The 17,040-nt window shown below is 50.1% G+C and overlaps 1 long non-coding RNA gene across 1 annotated transcript; it reads left to right on the top strand.

Annotated features, from left to right (window-relative positions):
- Positions 1-13,717: 13,717 nt before the first annotated feature.
- LOC106726300 lies at positions 13,718-16,663 on the top strand. The gene is made up of 3 exons (XR_001362354.1): positions 13,718-14,552; positions 15,909-16,204; positions 16,428-16,663. It is a non-coding gene; the product is annotated as an uncharacterized LOC106726300 (long non-coding RNA).
- The last annotated feature ends 377 nt before the right edge of the window (positions 16,664-17,040 follow it).

Raw genomic sequence — 17,040 nt, 5'->3', positions numbered from 1 at the left:
GCCGCCACAGGGACCAGGAACCCTCAGCTGACCTGGGCTCACCTAGCAGCCTCCCAGCCCCCCAGCAGGGTGGTCCCAAACTGGGCAGGAGCAAGCAGTTCTACCCAGGAGGTCACTATTTGATCCCTGGTCAGGGCACATGCCCAGGTTGCGGGCTCCATCCCCAATGGGGGCGTGCAGGAGGCAGCTGATCAATGATTCTCTCTCATCATTGATGTTTCTATCTCTCTCTCCCTCTCCCTTCCTCTCTGAAATCAATAAACATATATTTAATAAATAAATAAATAAAATTCCCGGGAATAGCGAACTAAGGTGGGACTCTCCTGGAAGTCCAACCCTTTTCCTGAGGTCCCACTGTACTCGCTGGCAGCCTCATTTGTCCCTTCGGCTCCCTGCGGGCACAAAAGTATAATCACGATGGAGCCTCTAATCTTAACCTGTGATGGGCAGGTTGTGGGATCCGAGGTCCTGGGGTGGAATCCCAGCTCAGCCTTTCACTCGCCCTGCGATGGTGAACCCCGGGGCAAGTTGCTGAACCTCTCTGGGCCTCAGTTTCCTTCCCTGTCAAATTTGCATAACAACAGTACTTTTGGGCAGGACCCCCTGAGGATGCAGTGAGTTAATGTTTCTTAAGCACTTAGAACAATGCCCGGCGTATAATTAGGCCCAGGGTGTGATGAATAAGAGGCCCCTGACGGCGGGGAACCCCCTTCGCCATCCGGCAGCCTCCCTGACCTCGGCTCTCCTGCGGACTCCAGGCAGGATTTCGGCCACAGCAGGGAGTGGGAGATCAATAGGGGCCACGCCTGCCTTCACTATAATTCTCTGGCCTTTGGTGGTAAGAGACGGGGGCGTGAAACACTGAATTTTAAAACTGGAGAACACTTTAGAGCAGTGGTTCTCAACCTTCCTAATGCCGCGACCCTTTAATACAGTTCCTCAGGTTGTGGTGACCCCCAACCATAAAATTATTCTCGTTGCTACTTCATAACTGTAATGTTGCTACTGTTATGAATCGTAATGTCAATATCTGATATGCGGGATGTCGTAAATGTTTCCTCCCACGTCCCGCGTGGTTCAGGGTTCAATATCTGGAAGAGGAGCCGCACACAAATGAAATAGAAAAGACAAGAGATAATTTGGAAATATTGGGGGACCAGGCGGGTAAGTCCAACTCAAGAGGAAGGACTTCCACCCGTGCTCAGTCCTCACCGACCTTTTATAGTCTGAGGTAAACAATGCAGTGGTTTCCATAGTTACAGTTCTTGTGAGTTTCACCTGTTTTGATCATGTTTACACTCCCTGCACTTCCCTCAGCCCATTAGCTTCCCAGGTAAGATCTGGGGAGTGTTATAAGGTCAAGCCTAATTATGCTAAGAGGACTGAGCCCTCTAAGCTGGGACTTGTTTGTGACTTTGCCAGCAGGTCAGTCCGAGGCTCAACCCTATATCAGTTTCCCACAGCGGGATGTATTTTCATTGTTACAAATTGAACATAATTAAAGCATAGTGGTTAATCACAAAAACAATATGTAATTGTATATGTGTTTTGTGAAGGTCTTAGGCGACCCCTGTGAAAGGGTTGTTCAACCCCCAAAGGGGTCTTGCGACCCACAGGTTGAGAACCGCTGCTTTAGAGAGTTGATATGTGAGACCAACTCCTGTTTGTCTAAGGCCGTGGTCGGCAAACTGCGGCTCGCGAGCCACATGCGGCTCTTTGGCCCCTTGAGTGTGGCTCTTCCTAAACCTTAGGAGTACCCTAATTAAGTTAATAACAATGTACCTACCTATATAGTTTAAGTTTAAAAAATTTGGCTCTCAAAATAAATTTCAATCGTTGTACTGTTGACATTTGGCTCTGTTGGCTAATGAGTTTGCCGACCACTGGTCTCAGGAAACTGAGGCCCCAGGAGGATCAGTCCCTCCCCACGGCCCTGGGGCTCCCTCCTGGCAGTGGGGACCACAGTCCTCCCTGACAGCGATTTGCCCTTATAAGGCAGTCCCTGGCGTATCTAGGGCCGCCCAAATCCCCGTGTTATTAAACTGCGTGGGGACAGGCTTACGGCAAGTCCCAACAACAAAACCAGCGTATTCTGAGGCATCCATAATCCCTAAATAGTCAATGTGTCTGAAGTGTGAGTCAGACCCATACAGTTGGCCGTGTGTGTGTTTTCTGCATCACAGCATGGTTCCCACAGGAGGCCCCGAACTGAAGAATGTGCAGATCGTGGACTTCATTACTATCACACCAACGGGACACTCAACCACCAGTCTTCACACACACATACATGCACACACAATGCACACACACACACACACACACAGCGTCCTCAGGGTCGTGCCAGTCAGTCTAACAGATGACTGTTATTTAAGTTGCGTGCCACTTTGGGTGACAAAATAAAACCGGGCTGAACATTTTAAAGCAGAGGTGGGAATGTCCGGCCTACAGACCATATAAGGCCCACAAACTCATTTGGCCTGGCCCTGTGTAGGCATTACGGGTGAGTTAATTAAATGTTTGACCACTGATAGCAGGCTAATGTTTAAGCTGATAATTCTGTATGGCCCTCGAATGATGTTACAAATATCCAGATAGCCCTTGGCAGAGAAAAGGATCCCCACCCCTGTTTTAAAGCGAAATAATGCACCAGACTTAAGCAGGCGAGTGAGTGAATCCCTAGGACTTTGAGGTGTTCACGGCGCATCCACACTTTTGAGGGTCGGCTCTCCAGCGGCTGCAAGGCTTTTCCTCCACTTCTTTGCATTTGAGAATTTGGGTACCTGTGTCTGTTTCAGGCCCACTGAGCTATCAGCACCTCCTGTTTGTCTCTGTAATGTCTCCTCCCTCGTGCGCTGTGCTCCAAGTTCATGCTTTCTTTACCTCTAAACGCCAAACTTTGTCACCTGACCAGGCCTCTGGTTCAGCTGAGCTGCCCTCACAGAACGAAGACCAGGGAAGCCCGTCCCCTCACGCCCTCCACGGCAGCGCCTGCGTTTCTTGGTAGCAAGGAAGACGTTGGACTGTGCCTAGTGAGTCGTGCCTTCCTGTCTCTATTGTCACCCTGTATGTTAGTGTTTGTATAGAAAAATTAGTAGATATTTATCTGCACGAACCTCTTGCTCAGGAACAAAAAAGCAACTGTCTGACATTTTATTTACTTATTTATTTCATTCATCCAGTTTGCTGAGATATAATTGGCATGATTTGGCTTTTAAAAATGATTGTTCAGTGTGATGTGTGAATTAGAACACTCATACTCATTTCTAAAGACTTCGAGACATTACGTCGCTTCTCAGGAGAGTAGCCAGAGGGGTCCTGTTAAAATATCAGTCAGATCAGCGAAAAACCCGTCAATGGCCCCAGTGTGACTCAGAGGAAAAGCCCAAGTCCCTACCAGACCCGTGACCTGGCTGCCCTCCATCTCTGTGTGTGCGCCTGTCTCCTGGATCCTGGAATCCTTCCAGCCACCAGCGGCTGGGTCCCCAGACACCAGGCAGGCCCTTCCTCACGCTGTTCCCTGTCCTGGGAAGCGCTTGCCAGATGCCCCAGGGCTCCTGGCCTCCCTTCTGTCAGACCTGGAGGCACAGCCCCCTCTGCTGAGACCTTCCCTGGCTGTGACCTAGAAGGTCAACCACTCCCCTCTGCCCAGCGGGATTTCTTTCCTTAAGCCTTATCCCTGCTCAACATCCTTTATGTTTGACCGGGTTACCCCGTTCACTACCTCCCCAGCAGGAATTCCACCTTAGTGGGTGGGGATTGTGTCTGCTGCCCTGCGATGCTCAGAACAGTCCCAGGCACGCAGCGCTCCGTAAGTCTTTGTTGAGTGAAGGACGAACACGTCAAATGTTGGCTTGAGCACCAGAGATGGAAGTCAAGAGATACGAAGCTTTGTAAGAAAGTGAGGAATCTTAGTCTGAGTAAGAAAGTTGTGAGTAAATTTTAAAAATCGGGTAAAGAGTGAAAAGTTAAATTAGGCAGTGATGTGGATCTTTGACGTTCTCTACACGAAAAAGGGATTTATGAAATCGCTGTGGCTAACGCCCCAGCCGGGGGGAGAACGTGCATTTATGATGGTCATTACACATTGGAATGTTAAGTGCGATCTTGGGGGGCGAGACGGCATCTAGAATTCATGCGAAAGATACCATAACAATGGGAAAATCAGAACTTACAGGTTCCATGTTGAGTATCCATTACATGTTAATGATGGTGTGAAGTGGTCAGTGGCCAGAAGACCAGAAGGAACCAGAAGGTCATCTTTGGCTCGCCTGTCCCTCCTCATTTCTGTTTTTTTCCAGATTGCTTCTCTGGGGTTCCTCGATGTGGGATCTGATTCAACCCCTGTTCCTGGGTTGGTAAGAAAACAGGGCTGGCTTCGTGACCCTGCAGGCAGGGACCAGAACACCCACAGCCAGCTCCGCAGTGTGGTGGGGATTGGGCTGCCTCCCAACCAGCCCCATGTCACTGCTGGGCCCCAAGAACCCCTGGTCCCTGCTCTGTGTTGCCCCAGAACCTGCCCCTTCTGCCGCTCTGATCTCTTGGATGGAGCTGCTGCCTCGGTCTCATTTCTTCCCTCCAGACGTCTCCCCTGCCTGCTGTCCTCATCCCCTTCCTGCCCAGCAGCACGTCCACGTTCTGCCATCTTAGGACAATCCACAGTGACGCCCGGTCTGCCCGTCCTCTGTGCATGGTCCACACTGGGGTTTCCTTCCAACCAGCTGTTAGCGGGTGTAGCATCTGATTCAACCCCTGTTCCTGGGTTGGTAAGAAAACGAAGCTGGCTTCGTGACCCTGCGGGCAGGGACCGGAACACCCACAGCCAGCTCTGCGGTGTGGTGGGGATTGGGCTGCCTCCTGACCAGCCCCATGTCACTGCTGGGCCCCAAGAACCCCTCCTCCCTGCTCTGTGTTGCCCCAGAACCTGCCCCTTCTGCCGCTCTGATCTCTTGGATGGAGCTGCTGCCTCGGTCTCATTTCTTCCCTCCAGACGTCTCCCTGCCTGCTGTCCTCATCCCCTCCCTGCCCAGCAGTACGTCCACGTTCTGCCATCTCAGGACAATCCACAGTGACGCCCGGTCTGCCTGTCCTCTGTGCATGGTCCAGACCGGGGTTTCCTTCCAACCAGCTGTTAGCAGGTGTAGTGTCCATGCGGAACCTTAGTGCTGACAAGACCTTCTCCATCCTAGACTGTGGGGGCCAGGAGGGCGGCAGCAGGGAGGCCAGCCCGGCGACTGCAGGGGGAGTACAGGGAGGTGATGGAGCAGCTTGGACCAGGGAGTTTTCGGCGGAGATGAAGAAAAGTGTTTCTTATCTCAGACACCCACACCCACACAGGGCAAGGTCCTGGGAGCCGCCCTGGATTTCTCTTTTCCCCCCAACCCCATCCAACCCCATAAGCCATCAACAAACCCTGTGGACTCTACTCCCACGGCACATCTCACGCTCTCTGCTTCTCTACTCTTGCCACCATCTTGCTCACCTTGACCAAGCACCAATCTCCTGCAGAGCACCTCTCTGCCCCAGCCCTCCTATACCCCCTCCTCCACTCAGCAGCCAATACAGTCTTTGAAAAAAACAAATCCCGTGATGTCACCTCTCTCCTCAGAATCCTCTAAAAGCTTCTCACTCCACATTAAGATGGAATCCCCACTCCTTTCAATGCCCTGGGAGACCTGCCCTCACCTCCTCTCCCATCGCTCCTCTCCTCGCTCCTCATGCTCCAGGGCACCAGCCCCTACTCCTGCCTCCGGGCCTTCGCACTCGCTCTTCTCTGGAATGCTCTTCCCCGTCCCTGCAAGGCTGCTCCTTCTTCTCGTCCAGGACAAATGCCACCGGCTCAGGGCAGGGCTTTCTGAACCCCGATCAGAAGGTGGCTCACCTTCCCATCACTGTCACATCATGTTGACAACGTAGTTCCTAGCATTTGTCACTACAAAATTTCCCTGTTGATTTGCTTTTGATTAGATTTGTTCTCCTGTTCACTAAAACGCAAATTCAGGGAGAAAGTTCTGACAGTTGGGAGAGAGTAGACTTGTCCACCTTGTTCATGGCTGCGACCCAACACCTTCAACAGCATCTGGCCTGTTCTAGGTGTGGACGAATGTGCGTTCGGCGAGTGAATGAATGAACTTGGCTAGATTCAGTGCATCACTCCGGTCTCTCAGATCTTTATACCTCCGGAGTTCTGTTATCCAAAGTATCTTCCCTCACTAACGGCTCTGATCTCCTATAACCTTGGCAAACCAGTCATTGAACAAATAGTGACTCAGGCCAAGCCCCCGGTATGTCACCAGGACTCTCCCTCTGGGTGAGAGTAACCTGGATGATTAACTCCTTTTGTATAACAAACCTGGAAGATAGTAGACATTATGGGAAATATCCTGCTGAAGAACAAATAGCGACATCTGTCACAGTCGCCTTATCTGCTTTTCCAGTAAACCTCTCGGTTCTAAAACAACAAAATATTCACATGCAGCATGGCACTGGTCCACGTTTCTGCAAATCTTCGTCATGTCCGCACAACAGAAAGCTGCGGGTTCTCATATCTGCCCCCGAATTCAATCCGTTGTGTCTCGCATGTCACGCAGCTTCTGGGAAACCCACTGTACCCCCATGAGAGGGCAAGCGTGAAAGAGGCGAATACCACCTAGGAAAGTCCTTCCCAGATCCCAGCCAGAGGCTCGGGGACCCCTAGGGTTCCGGGCCCACACTTTGAGAACCACTGCTCCGATGCATCCAGTCTCATATTTCAGACGAGACAGCTGAGGCTTCCTGAAGGATAGAGTGAGTTTCGGAGGTGTCACGCCTTCCTACTTTAGCCCAAGGTTCTGGCCCCAAATAATGTGTATTTGTTGCTTGATTTTTAAACACAAAGCAAACACCCAGGCATTACCTTAGGCTGATCATGAAGCCTCCACTTTTGAAATAAGTAGGTACGAGCTCGATGGCCATGCGCAGCCACAAGGAAGTGGCGTGGGCCCGAGCGCATGGCTGTGAATGGTGTGTTTATCGTCCGTCTATCTCTTGGGCGGGTGTGCACAATGCCCCTTTGTGCTCTCTGAAAGGCTTGTGTGTTTGAGGTGCAGCCTTCTGTACTGCGACAGGAGTCAGTACAATTACACTGACTATTCCCTTTGATGAATGGAACAAAGGTGAATGAAGCTGAGTCCGGACTGTAATGAAGGCAGGTCATGAATGAGCTGCTCGGGGCCAGCGATCACACTTGGGAAAGCAGCCCACCTTCTGAACAGGTACCTGTGACACACCTTGATCTCCAGGTTGGCTTAATCACAGCCAACTAGTGTGAACGGGCCAAGTGCCCTGGCTGGGGGACCAGAGGGACATAGCTGCCAGGGGCCATGCACAGCTTTTGGTTCCTATTCCGGGAAATGAGTAGAACGCCCTTGGAGTGAGTGTGGTCCGAACAAACAGTGCCTTCACCGCTCCAGGTGCCCAGCCTTAGTCATCCAGACGGTATCAAGATGTAGAAAGTCCTGACAGTTGGGAGTGAGTCACTTGTCCCCAGTCAAGGCCAATGAGACAAACAGAAATGAAGTAGGAACATCAATATGGTTTGCTTCACGCCATGGGTCTGTCTGGGACTAGCAAGCAAAGACTTCACACCAGGAAGGCGGTGTCAGGCAGTCCCCAGACCCTGCACCCGCTGTTGGGACCCATGGGTGGGCATCTCCAAGCCCTGCCAGGACTACCCTAGTCCACTATTCATATGCCGATCTCTCAGGGTGGCCCTCCTGGTAGAATGTAAACACGTGCAACCAGTCACATGGGGGTCAGGCTGAGGGGCTGCTGGGGAGGAAAGGGGCGGGGACATTGTAAGAGGAGGAAACGGGGTGCTCTTGAGAATAGGAAGGTCAACTCCAGAGAATTTAACGTTTATTCGTTTAACAAACAGCTTTAAGTTAGAACCAACATTTTAAGATTCTTGTTCCTTATTTTTAGACATTTTTGATAGCATAAAATAATTGGGTGGACAAAGCTTTTATGGCCATTACAAACTCGAATTATTAAATATTTACCATGTTTCTTAAGACTCTGGAGTAAGTTGAAGGAGATGTGTAATGTACTATATTCTATAAAACAAAAAAAATTATCTTCATGTTTTCTCTTTCAAATTTTCAACTCTTGCATTGATTTTGGCCATAAAGCAACGCTATGATAAGCATGGATGGAAAACCCTGGGCCTATAAATACTGTGTCCTGACAAGGCTCGATACTAATGCCAACTTAAGAGTCCTTGCTCTAAAACCTAGAGAAACTATAGAGACAGAAGTTAGAATCTGTACATAGTTTTACACCCTATTTACTGCTAACATTAAATGGTTTAAAGAACCATAGGCTTATTCCCATGGAAATGACATTTGAATACCCTTCTCTTTCTCAGAATAAGAATTTGACATTCTTCTTAGTGACGCACCTTAGTCACTCATCTAGTATCACTTACAATGAGTGACATTCACTAACCTAACACACTGATGTTGGGCTCTCTGTATTGGGCCAGTACCGTGGGTGTGGGCAAGATGGGAAGCGTTGCTTTTGTGATTCTGACTAAGTTTTTGTCCGTCTTCCCAGGTCCCATAAGGACTTGGACCCCTTACTCAATCTGTCATATTCATCCGACCAGCCTAGCTCTACCCGAGTCGACACACTGTTTTCCCAGGGGTGTGATAGAGTGAAGGAGAAAATGCAGGCTCCTCTGGGATGCATGTAGTCCTAGTTCTCCTTTACCTCAATCTGCTCAGCAGGTATAGGTGCTCAATAAACAGGAACAGATGCAGAAGAAAGAAGAAAATGTATTACGATGACATTAAACCACACCTTTTACGAGGAAATCCTCATCTTGATAGAGAACACTGTTCTTTTTAGAGGTTGCTTTGCAGTGGTCTCAGACTTATCAGTGGGCACAGTAATTGCGGGAGAAACTTAAGAAAAGATGCGGACGCAGAAGCTGGCACCCCCAGGACTCGTAGACATTCAGCTGGGCCCTCCCAGGAGGAGAACGTAGTCATGCCCGGACCTCCATCGCCCAGCCTCAGGCCGAGGGTGACCACTAAACTCACAGCTGTTGATATACTTTTTAAAAATATATTTTTATTGACTTCAAAGAGGAGGGGAGAGGAAGAGAGATCTAGAAACATCAATGATGAGAATCACTGATGGGGATCGAGCCCGAAACCCGGGCATGTGCCCTGACTGGGAATAGAACCGTGACCTCCTGGTTCATAGGTCAGTGCTCAACCACTGAGCCACACCCACACAGCTGTTGATACTGTTGACCTAAACTCCTAGGCCCAAGATGGAACTGCTCCTGCCCGGGGTGCCACGTCAGCGAATCGGAACAGATGACTTCCGTGTCCCTGTGAATGCTGTGCTAGACCAGACACTCAGACTCCAGGCGGCCAATCCCCAAACTCAAGCCGACTCCTGGCTCTGTGCTTACATCCTGTTTTTCCTTCCTAATCCCACCAAAGCTTCCTGCCTCCCGCCCATTTTGCAGTTCTCCGAGTGCAGACTGTCTGCTTCGTGACGTGTTCATTGAAGTTTGTCTCATCTAAATTGTCTTCTTTAATAATTTTTAACAGTAGCTTTGGGGCCTATTGAAAGGTAAACTGAGGTGTATACAATTTTTAAGAGTGGATTTGAGCAAAAATCATTTGAGCAAAAATCTTTGGCAGTGCCAAAGCAGAAGTGGAGAGGAGCGCTCCCTGGCCAGCCCGGGAAGAAAGAGACTGTCAGAGAGAAAGTGCGGAAGGAAGTTTGTGATTGGCTGTGACCTAGGGCTCGCTGGCTGTTTGTCATCGGTTGCCCTGGCATTCTGACGTCCTAACCTTGAGGCGTTTACAGGCTTGGGTTTTGGTTTGCTGACCTAGGCCGCCATGGCAGGGGGATCACCTCCGTCCAATGGCCTCCTTGTTTAATTAATTTCACAGGGCTGAGCTGCCCAAGTTGGCATTGGAAACCTACAAAAACTGAATTCTAGGATCCCAACCTTAAGAGAAATAGTTGGCCAAATAGAAGCCACATTTGAACAAAAATGCAGTAAGAGGGCACATTTTTTATTTTTTATTTTTTGACAATTAGATATTTTAGTTTGTGTTTTACAAGTGTGTGAGTCAATTCAGTGTCAACCCAGTGGAAGGAAATACTCGCACTAGGCCAAGTGTGCGTTCTGTTTTGGATGGGATTCTGAAGGCAGCCAGGCCGCGTGGGCTTAGTCCTGGCATGGGTCAGGTCTGGGCTCTGCCATTCACTAGCTGTGTGACCTTGGGCTAGGTGCTGACCCTCTCTGGGCCTCAGCTGTAACATGGGAATCATAGCATATACGGCAATGATGCTGTGAGGGTCAGTAGCCACCTTGATGCTCGATGGATTGATCTGTCTATCTATCTATCTATCTATCTATCTATCTATCTATCTATCTATCATCTATCTATCTCCCTCTGTACACCAGGCCATATACGCAATGTGTTGGCACAGTCTGTGTTGGAAACAGAAGCTCTGTGATTGGCTATACCATATCCGAAAATAATGGAATTTGACGATTTTGGATAAAATAAGATCGTTTCCTTCTCTAATTTGAGAACCCAGTAGAACACGAGAGTTTGAGAACCTAGTACCATGTAGTGAACATCGGAGAGTGAGCAGAAATGGAAGGGATTAGCTTTCTTCTTTTTGCCGCTCTGCTGTGTAATAGAACGGACATGACCTTTCAAAGCTCAGGCTAGCCCCGTCGGATGATGGCCGGAATCAACCTCGGGGAGCAGCTGCTGAGCGCACGGCCTGTTTCTCACTCTATAACAGGAAACTCGTGTTCTGAGCCCCCTGTCAGGGCTGCGGGGAGGATCGGAGGCAAGGTTTGCTCAGAGTCAGGCGGGAGCAAACACTTTCAGCGAGACCTGCCCCTGGCTCCTCCGAAGGCCTCTTTAGTTCTGTAAGTACAGGCAGCCCTCCTTCTATTGCGCTTTGCTTTACTGCGCTTCACAGATACTGCGATTTCTTACAAATTCAAGATGAGACCCTCTGCCACTCGCTAGCTGAGGGCTCAGATGATGGTTAGCATTTTTTAGGAATAAAGTATTTCTTTTAACTTAGGTATGTACATTGTGCTTTTAGATATAATGTCATTGCATTTAATAAACTACAGTACAGTGTAAACATAGCACTTATGTGCACGGGGGAACCAAAATATTCACTGGCTACTGGCTTTATCACAGGATTCGCTTTATTGCTGTGGTCTGGAGCCGAACCCGCAATATCTCGGAGGCGCGCCTGAGACACTAAGCAGAACCTGATGCCTGGTGAACAAAGACTTGAGAAGTACCCGCCCACCTTCCAGTTAAGAAACAACTGGGAATGGAGGTCGAAATCACCCAGGCAGCTGAACGTGAGGCAATCATAGAAGAGGCTCTGCCTCCTCCCGGGGTCACCGTGGGCACGTGATCGGAACTATTTCCAACCCCTCATTGGACTCTCGTGAAGACGAAACGGGTCATTCCTCCAAAAGTCAAGCGTGGAGCTACCATAGTAACCGGCAACTCCACTCCTAGGCGAAACCCGAGAGAAATGAAAATGCATGTCCACACGGAGACTGTCCCTGAGCGCTCACAGCCGATCATTGATCACAGTCAGAAGGTGGGAGCAACCCAAATGCCCGTCAGCAGACGAATGGATAAGCACATTGAGACGTATCCACACCACAGACCCTCACGGGGCCATGGAAGGGAATGAAGTGCCACCACCTGGTGTATGATTCCATTTGTAGGAAATGCCCAGGATATCAAGCCTCTAGATTCAGAAGGGTGACTAGTGGTTGCTTAGGGCTGGGGGGGACTGGAGGGGGAACTGGGTGATAGCGCATGGGAACAGGGTTTCTTTTGAGGTGATGAGAATATTCGTAAAAAAAGAAGCCAGATACACAAGGTCACACATTGTATGATCCCATTCATATGAAATGTCTACCGGAGCCAACTCTGTAGAGGCAGAAAGCAGATGAGTGGCTCCTAGGGGTGAGGGGAGTTATTGTTTGATGGGGACGGGGAATTTTCCAGGGGTGAGAACAAGACTGGAAACTGGGCAGAGGTGTGGCCGCACAATGTTGTGAACGTGCTAAGTGCCACCGAATTGTACGCTTTGAAATGGCTAATTGTAGGTTATGTGGGTTTCACCTCAATTACAAAAACGATGAAAGCAACCACAGCACACGATAAGCGTGCAGTGACTAAGTGACCAACAACCACTGGGGCCTCTGTCGGCCACGCCGGCAGCCTTCCTGCCCCGTTACTCACAGGCCTTTGTGAGGCCTGTTTGAGGCCCTCCCACTTTCAGAGGCACCACGCGTGCTGCATCACATACGTTAAAAGGCACCACATCACATCTTAAATATTTTTTGAATGTAGACTAGATTTTTTAAAAAAATGACATTGTTTTCAAAATTAGTTGGCTACGAGGTGCTAATTTAATCTATTGTGCTACTCGAGGGTTCTGAATTCCGGGGAATTGAGAAAATCAAGCTCGCAAATTGCTTTCAAACGTAGTGGGATGTGCACATATTCAGACTCCAACCATCAATGAATGGAGACAGCGTGATAGTTTGTGCACATTTCACGAAACAATTTTGACATCGTCCTTTTCCTTCCCCATCTGGGCTTTCAAACATTTGCACACCCCGCCCACAACATTCTAAGCTGAAAGCGTAGCCCTGGATGCCCAACAGACAAACCAGGCCCGCCCCACCCCCCCCTGCCCCCAGCAAGTGCCCTTTGGGTTCCTGTTCCATTATTTGCAAATAATCTTGACAGAAGACGGAGTCCAAGCAGCGAGCTTTCGGTGTGTGAGGCCACGTTGAGCTATTACTCTGGTACGGAGGGTTTGGAGGGTCTTTCAATGAGGAGTGGGAGGGTCATGGTGTAACAGGGCAGGGTAAGTGCCCACCGCGAGGTGAGGGCTTTCAGGCAGACTCTCCGAAGAGTCGGAAAGTCGTGCTGGGGCCTCTGTCGGCCACGCCGGCAGCCTTCCTGCCCCGTTACTCACAGGCCTTTGTGAGGCCTGTTTGAGGCCCTCCCACTTTCAGAGGCACCACGCGTGCTGCATCACATACGTTAAAAGGCACCACATCACATCTTAAATATTTTTTGAATGTAGACTAGATTTTTTAAAAAAATGACATTGTTTTCAAAATTAGTTGGCTACGAGGTGCTAATTTAATCTATTGTGCTACTCGAGGGTTCTGAATTCCGGGGAATTGAGAAAATCAAGCTCGCAAATTGCTTTCAAACGTAGTGGGATGTGCACATATTCAGACTCCAACCATCAATGAATGGAGACAGCGTGATAGTTTGTGCACATTTCACGAAACAATTTTGACATCGTCCTTTTCCTTCCCCATCTGGGCTTTCAAACATTTGCACACCCCGCCCACAACATTCTAAGCTGAAAGCGTAGCCCTGGATGCCCAACAGACAAACCAGGCCCGCCCCACCCCCCCCTGCCCCCAGCAAGTGCCCTTTGGGTTCCTGTTCCATTATTTGCAAATAATCTTGACAGAAGACGGAGTCCAAGCAGCGAGCTTTCGGTGTGTGAGGCCACGTTGAGCTATTACTCTGGTACGGAGGGTTTGGAGGGTCTTTCAATGAGGAGTGGGAGGGTCCTGGTGTAACAGAGCAGGTAAGTGCCCACCGCGAGGTGAGGGCTTTAAGGCAGATTCTCCGAAGAGTCGGAAAGTCGCAGAGAAGAAACCACCCTTGATACTATCTATTGAGTAGTGGGATCCTTGGCTGTTTATCTCAATGGCTTCTTCTGAGAAGATCCAGTGATTAGCAACAAAGTTAGCAACTTCTGTTTTCCCGGACAAGGGCTTCTGGGAATAGCAAAGCCATCGAGGAGCAGGGGGACGGCACCGCCAGCAGTGGAAGGCGGCCTGAGAGTGAAGCCACGTCAACGTAGACAGGAAACTGTGGGTGTAGACAGTTTCTGCTCCTGAAGGTAATCCGAGGCCACGTCACAGAGGGCTTAAATATTTGCAGGAATTAGGGTTTTATTTGGAGGAAAATGACACAGCCAGAGCTTGTCGTGGAGCACGAATGTGGCAGCGGACCAAGGACCAAAAAGCCGATGAGGCGGATGCTGAAATAGTTCAGGCGAGAGGGATGGAGACTTCGGCTAGAGAGATTGTAGCATTTACTACCCACGAGCTCATTCACCCCGAAAACACTGAGCTGGGTTTCATCTGAGTGGCAGGCACTGTTCTCCACGCCGGGCGCTTGGGGACCAGGGCGGGCCAGGACCTGTTGGTGTGATGCGTACCCGAAGCTCACGCCGTGCACACGTGTGGGATGAGTGACGTCATGCCTCTGCTCAAAGGCCTTCTGAGTCCCAGACTCGGACGGTTTCAGGCGAAAGTCTCAGCAGCCTCCAAGGTGAAGTCCTCCGTGTTAGTGTCCTGCGGCTGCCCTAACGAACGACCACACACTTAGTGGCTGGAAAGAACACAGGCTTATTCTCCGACAGTTCTGGAGGTCGGAAGTCCTCATGTCAAGGTGAGCAGGGTTGCATTCCTGGTGGAATCTCTAGTGCAGAATCTGTTTCTTGGCCTCTTCCAAGTTCAATGGGCCACTTGCATACCTCGGATAATGGCCCCTCCTCTGTCTTCAAGGCATAGCGTCATGCATAGCATCTTGAAACCTCTCTCTCTGACCTCAACTTCCATCACAATAGCGCTTTCTTTGAGTCAGAAGATTCTTGTGGCTGTATTTAGGGCCCACCTGAATAATCCAGAATAATCTCCCCCTCTCAGGTCCTTAACTTAATCACACCTGCAAAGTGCCTGTTGCCGTGTGAGGTGACATTCGCAGGCTTGGGGGTTCAGACTTGGACACCCACGGAGGGCTAGTAGTCCGTCCACCACACTCTCCACAACTGGGTCTCACTCTTCTTCTTCATGACCCCTCTTCCTCTCTGTTCCCCCGTGGAGGTTTCCACCCCAAACCAAACTGGTTTTCTCATCATCCTGCCCCACACTCATACTGGCTTCCAGAATTCTCTCCTAATATCCTAACCCTTCTCTTGACTCTTCCAAATTCTCACCATCTGTGAAGGCCTCTCGGACTCCTCTGGGAGGCCCCCTGGGAGACTGCAGGCCACCTCTTCCTGTGCCACCGACCCTTCTCACATAGCTCCTGTGAGCTTATTTATGTTTCTACCTTCTCCTGTTGAGGGCAGAGACTGAGCCTCGGCCATTGCTGGTTGAATCAAATGCATTTAACAGCAATGCATTATTTTAGCTAAAGAGCAAAGATCAATGGTAAATTCATACAATGTCAGTAACCAAGTAAATGCACCAAATAAATAAAACCACACAGTGTGGGAACTAAGAGCAACATGGAAGGAATGAATGGGGACCAGGTGTGGCCTGCCAGTGGGTTTGGACGGGAACTCAGAAAGAACCCCCTAGCCCCCGAGTTTTGAGGCCCTGAATTACAAGGGTGCGCTGTGGAAGCTCACGGGTATTTTCCAGGCTGCCTTTAGGAGCAGGGCACAGACCTCCCCTCCAGCAGGCAGCCGTGCCTCGATTCAGGGAATGAATGCAACAGCCCTTTCAGCTCCCTTTTGCTCTCGGAGTCGAAAGGGAATTGGGTCTGGGGTGAGCATCCCTGCATCTCTTTCATCCTGCTTCTCTTTCTCTTCCCCAGTGCGACCCTTTGGGACTGATTTTGAATGAACTATACACCTGCTCAGGAAAGTGCCCCTAAACAGGTTACTCGAAAGCACCCTGCTTGGCGGTATCTATCTATACTTCCCAGAAGCTAGATGCATCGTCAGGATACTAAATGCGAATAAACAATCTCCAAATCTCAGTGCCTTGTAATAAAGATCTGCTTTTCCCTCCTCCACAGGCTGATGCGCTAGGCAGCCCCCTTGGACTCTCCCCGAAGTGGTAACTCAGGGACCCCGTCGACTCGCACCTTTGAAGCCACCGTCTTTACGAAGGACCCTCGGGGTCCTGATGGAAGAGGCACAGGAGAACCGAGAGGCGCTCCCACCCCTTCTGCCCACTTTCCCTCAGCCTGGACCCAGTGAAATGGCAGCCTAACTGCAAGGGAGGCTGGGAAATACCCCCTCCCGTGTGCCCAGGCAGCGAGCACGAGGCCGGGATGTCTTACCTTGCCCAGCTCTGCTACAGTATATCTAGGTCAGGGGTGGGCAAACTTTTTGACTCGAGGGCCACAATGGGTTCCTAAACTGGACCGGAGGGCCGGAACAAAAGCATGGATGGAGTGTTTGTGTGAACTAATATAAATTCAAAGTAAACATCATTACATAAAAGGGTACGGTCTTTTTTTTTTTTTAGTTTTATTCATTTCAAACGGGCCGGATCCGGCCCGCGGGCCGTAGTTTGCCCACGGCTGATCTAGACAGACCAACCATTGCCTGTGGCTTCACCCAACTGTTTGGTTAATACGGCATTTCATCCAATACTCACAGATGCCTGGCAGCGTGGAGACGAAGCCTTCAGGTCAGCTGACTGATGATGGCATCATATCGACACGGTCACTGACTGCTTCTGCAGCCCCGGCCAACGTGCCCGGCCAGTGCGCACAGTCCTGTGGTAATTTCCTAGGAATAAAAAGTCTCCATTTCAGGACGAGGATAACATGCATCCTAAAGTGATTTGTGACTGGGGATTTGTTTGACTTTCTTTTCTAATAGCTTAAGAAAGAACCAGGCAGGCCCGGCGGGCGTGGCTCAGTGGTTGAGCGTCGACCTATGAACCAGGAGGTCACGGTTCCATTCCTGGTCAGGGCACATGTCTGGGTTGCGGGCTTGATCCCCAGTGTGGGGCGTGCAGGAGGCAGCCCATCAATGATTCTCTCTGGTTTTCTCATCATCAGTGAAGGCCAAGGGTTTTGAGGCGATGAAATACAATTGTAAGTGTATAATCGCCCGTCTATAGCGCGACCCTAAGGCCCACAGGCAGGGACGCTCTGAGGTCACTCCCCATCGGCTGGTGTGGAAAGAGGCCTGTGA

Source organism: Myotis brandtii, unplaced genomic scaffold (genome assembly GCF_000412655.1).
Source record: "Myotis brandtii unplaced genomic scaffold, ASM41265v1 scaffold2495, whole genome shotgun sequence".
Classification (NCBI taxonomy): Eukaryota; Metazoa; Chordata; class Mammalia; order Chiroptera; family Vespertilionidae; genus Myotis; species Myotis brandtii.
Note: the sequence above shows the minus strand (reverse complement) of the source record. Positions and strands in the feature narration are given on the sequence as shown.